At 34.5% G+C, this 5229-nt stretch overlaps 1 non-coding gene across 1 annotated transcript; it reads left to right on the forward strand.

Moving 5' to 3' along the window:
• Nucleotides 1-4396: 4396 nt before the first annotated feature.
• On the forward strand, nucleotides 4397-4517 carry LOC129476853 (U6atac minor spliceosomal RNA). Its single transcript, XR_008655136.1, has one exon. It is a non-coding gene; the product is annotated as a U6atac minor spliceosomal RNA (small nuclear RNA).
• Nucleotides 4518-5229: the final 712 nt, after the last annotated feature.

The following is a 5229-nucleotide window of genomic DNA, read 5'->3' on the forward strand; positions in this document are numbered from 1 at the left end:
GGAAATTTTAGAAAAGCAGGAGAATCTATACTTATATCAGACAAAATAGATTTCAAGACAAAAACTATAAAAAGAGACAAAGAAGGTCATTATATAATAATAAAGAGTTGAATTCAGCAAGAAGATACAACAACTTTAAAGATATATGGAACCAACACTGGAGCACCCAGGCATATAAAGCAGATATTAGAGCTAAGAAGAGAGGTAGGTCCCAATACAATAATAACTGGAGACATAAACACCTCACTTTCAGCATTGGACAAATTACATAGACATAAATTCAATAAATGTTGGATGTAAGCTGCACTATAGAACAAATCAACTTAATATTTATTTACAGAACCTTTTATCCAATTATAGAAGAATGCATATTCTTCTCCTCAGCATGTAGATTCTCAAGCATAGATCATATGTTAGGCTGCAGAACAAGTTTTAAAAAATTCAAAAAAACTCAAATTATTTCAAGTATCTTCTTTGACTACAATGGAATAAAACTACAAATCAATAACAAGAAAAACGTTGGAAACTATACAAACACTTGAAAACTAAAGAATATGTTTCCAAATAACCAGTGGGTTAATGAAGAAATTAAGAAGGAAATTGAAAATTTTCATGAAGCAAATGCTAATGGAACACAACACGCAAAAACCTGTGGGACACAGGGAAAGCTCTACTAAGGGGAAAGTTCATGGCAATAAGTGTCTACATCAAAAAAGTAGAAACATTTCAAATCAACAGCCTAATGATGCATTTTAAAGGTTAGAAAAGCAAGAATAAACTATACCCAAAATCAGTAGGAGAAAAAAATAATAAAAGAAAAATAAAATTTTATTTATGAGAAATAAATGAAATTTAAATGAAGAAAACAACACAAAAGATCAACAGAATGAAAAATTGGGTTTTTAAAGTGATAAACAAACTCTACAAACCTTTAGCCAGACTAAGAAAATAAGAGAGAAGATCCAAATAAATAAAATCAGAGATGAAAAAGGAGACAATATGACTGATAATGCACAAATTCAAAGGATCCTTAGAGATAGCTAGGAACAACCATATGCCAGTAAATTGGAAAATATAGAAGAAATGAATAAATTTCTAGACACATACAGCCCACCTAGATTGAACCATGAAGAAATCCAAAACCTAAACAAACTAGTAACAAGTAATGAAACTGGAGCTGTAAAGAAACATCTGCCAGCAAAGAAAAACCCAGAACCCCATGACTTTACTGTTAATTTTTACAAACATTTTAAGAAGAACTAATATCAATGCTACTGAAACTATTCTCCCCACCCCACCCCCCGAAAAAAAAGTGGAGGAGAAAATACTTCCAAACTCATTCTATGAGGCCAGTATTATCATGATACCAAAAGCAGACAAAAAAAAAACAAAATCAAAAACAAAAAACCAAAAACAAAACAAAAGCTACCGGCCAATATCCCTGAAGAACATTGATGCAAAATCCTCCACAAATTTCTAGCAAGCCACGTTCAACAACACATTACATTAACCATAATTATTACCAAGCAGAATTTATCTAGGGATGCCAGGATACTTCAATATATGCAAAAAAATCAATGTGATACATCATGTCAATGGAATGAAGGACAAAAACCATATGGCCATTTCAATTGATGCTGAAAACCTAATTAATGGAATTCAACATCCCATCATGATACAAAACCATAAAAAAACTGGGTATAGAAGGAACATACCTAAACACAATAAAAACCATATATGACAGACCCATATCTTGTATCAGTGAATGGGGAAATACTGAAAGCCTTCCCCTTAAGATCTGGAATAAGAGAAGAATGCCCACTTTTACCAATGTTATTCCACATAGTACTGGGAATCCTAGCTACAGTAATCAGACAAGAAATAAAGGGCATCCAAATAGGAAGAAAAGAAGTCATATTATTCTTCTTTCCGGATGAGACAATCTTATGTTTGGAAAAACCTAAAGACTCCACCAAAAAAAATGTTAGAACTCTAAAAAAAATTCAGTAAAATTGCAGGACACAAAATCAACATACAAAAATCAGTAGCATTTCCATATGCCAACAGCAAACAATCTGAAAAAGAGATTAAGGAATGTGGGAGTCCAAGACCAGCAGATCACCTGAGGCCAGGAGTTCAAGACCAGCCTTGTCAACATAGTGAAGCCCCATCTCTACCAAAAATACAAAAAAAAAAAAATTAGCCGGGCATGGTGGTGCTTGCCTGTAATCACAGCTCCTCAGGAGACTGAAGCAGGAGAATCCCTGGAACTGTTATCACCACGTGACATAAAATAGTCTGCTCGAAACATTTCAACATCTCCCCTCTCTCCCACAGAAGAATCCCAAGCTCTTAAGAAGGCCTTCAGAGCCCTCATGATAGGCTCCAGCTCCATTTCCTCTCTAATTCCATCTCTTTCCCTTATTCCAGAGTGATTTTAATCTAGGAAAGATGAGAAGAGGTTTGGAAAGAGTTTCGTGCCACGACTTGGGCTTAAAAGAATCTCTCTGGTCACTGGGTTGAGAACAAATTTGTAAGGGGTGGAAGGACTGTGGCCAAGATTGGAGCAGGGGAACTAGTCACAAGGCTACAGATTTAATCCAGGTGAAAGATGACGATGCTTTGTAACTGGGCGGTATCAGCACCTGGGAAGTGAAGAAAAGAGTCAGTTCTGGACCTATTTTGAAAATAGAATCAACAGGATTTGATGAGATTGAATTTGGGACTTGAGAGGACAAGAAGAACCATCACTGATTCTAGTGGTCCTGTCTCAGCAACCAGAAAGATGGCATCACACTTACCAAATGGAGAAGATTGTAGAATGTAGGTTGGGACTGAGATACAGGAGTACAGTTTGGGACATGTTGCATTTGAGTTACCTGTTGCATTTGAGTTACCTATTTCATATTAAAGTGAAGATCCTGAAGAGAGAGTTGGAAATAGAAGATTACAGTTTGAGAGAAAAGTGGGCAGGAGGTCTAAATTTCGAGTGTTTGGCATAGTTAGTATTTACGTTTTTAGACTGAATAAAATCACCAAGAGAGGGAGTGTAGATAAAGCAAAGATCAGTGGACTCATCCTTGGGGCGCTTTGATGGTTGGAGGTCAAAGGGATGAAAAATAGCTGGAAAAAGGCAAAGGAGAATTCAGTGATGTGGAGGGGGAAATGATAAGTATGGTGTCCTGGAAGCCAAGACAGAAGCGTTTCAATGAATAAGAAGTGATTAAGTGTGTCAAATACTCCTGATAGGTCAAGTAAGATACATTAGCTAGAATATATTACCTAGCTCACTAGAAATATGTTTGAGAAAATGTCAGGAGGATGAATTAAACTGCTGCTATCTTTTAGCCACATGAAAAGGCAGGGAGAAAAGCGTAGGTCAGTTTTCAGTGGACACAAAATTTAGTCACAGTTTCATCCCAAATAGATAAACAATCACCCACACATAAATATGCACTCATACTTTCTTTTTATATCATGATTACTGTTGATAGATACCCAGCTCTCTTATAGGTTCACAGTACAATTGAAGGTGATATTTCTGTGGACATAATTCAGGGTATTTCATAGGATCTATCATGAGGAGGGACAAGGCATGGCAAAAAGATGTTTTATATTTTACCTACACAACACTTTCATCAGGTGATTTCCAAGTTATGAACTACTCATTGCTGCATCACATTGCCCCACACTGAATACCGTTGTAGAATTATAGGATATTTTGTCATATGGTATATTTTTGTATTACATTGAGAAGTGCATCTCATGAAAATTTGTAATTCTCAGAAAGACTTATGTGAGACCTCCTAAATAAAAATCTTGATAAGGGAATGTCCTTGGACTAAAAGTTCTACTGAGTTTCTTTCTTGATTAGCTTAACCACTGATAACCACTTGTGAACACATTTTCTCACACTCTGAAAGATTCTATTACTGTTACTCTAATACTGTATTAACTTATAATTTTTTTCCAACCCACTACTTCCTAAGCTATTTTTATAGTACTTATTAAAATCACTGCCTATTTATTTGTTCACAGTGAACACAATTTATTATTAACTTTGCTACATTTAACAAGACATTATTACACCCGTTTGACATATAAAATATGAACCTAAAATCAAGCACAGGTGTAACTTGTCTAAACATTTTTATTGTTATTGAATTTTGGAAATTTAAATAATTTTAACAGGTCCTTTTTTTTCCTTTGTCATTCTGTTTCTTTCAAGAGTCATCAAATGACTCTATCCTTAAGCATTTCTTCCTGCCAATAACTATACGTTTTCCAATTTGACTTAGTTATCAAGAATTTAATAGTATTGGATATTCCTCAAATATAGAAAATACTCTGTCTCTTTTCTTGGTGAGAATTATCTCTTCCCAAGGACATTTTTTTTGTGTTCTATGAAAGGAGAGAAGGGTAGCACTCCCCTTGACAAGAATGGAGGGGACCCTTGGGCCTGGCAACTATTAAGGCATTGCCACCTACTTCTAAGGACATTTTATTAAGTACCTTCTAATGCGTTTGTTTGTATTTTTTAATTATTTTGTCTATTGTGGATCCCCAACTAGGCTTTAAACTCTTGAGAATCGGGATTATAAAACAAAATAGTAAAACAATAGCAACAAGAATCAATTTTCCAAACATGCAGAGAATTTCATACTTCACAAGAAAATTGTCACCTTGAGAGTGTCTTACATTTATTTCAATGACAGAGCTTTAAAAAAAAGTCTTTGCAACTATTTTTGGAATTGTCTGTACAGCTCTTTGGAGTAAAATGAGTAAATAAATCTTTTATTTCTGAGTTACATTTTTTTCTGAAATACACCCCTAAAATGATATTATCCAAGTGAACTCCCTTTTTCCCATCACATTGGCCTCTGGAAGACATTTGAGAATCTCCTTAAAATAAATATATCCTCAAATAATATTTTTGCTAAAGTTGAACCTAAATGTGCTGGAACCTGTAAAACTATCAATTTGGAGAAAACCAAAGGGACAGAGAAACATATCAAATGTGGCCATGGAAATGCAATCTATAAAATCAAGGCTAAAAAAAAAAATCTCAGGATAAAAAAATCTAAATTTAAAAAAAAATAATCTCTTGTTGTAACTTCTCTGTTTGGCCATTGTCTTTCATAAAGTTGTGTTACTACAAGTGTTAAGATTTACCAGAGTATAAGCCAAGTGCAAATAGCTAACTAAAATTAGAGAATTGTAAAGAGCTCA

Source organism: Symphalangus syndactylus, chromosome Y, assembly GCF_028878055.3.
Source record: "Symphalangus syndactylus isolate Jambi chromosome Y, NHGRI_mSymSyn1-v2.1_pri, whole genome shotgun sequence".
Lineage (NCBI taxonomy): Eukaryota > Metazoa > Chordata > Mammalia > Primates > Hylobatidae > Symphalangus > Symphalangus syndactylus.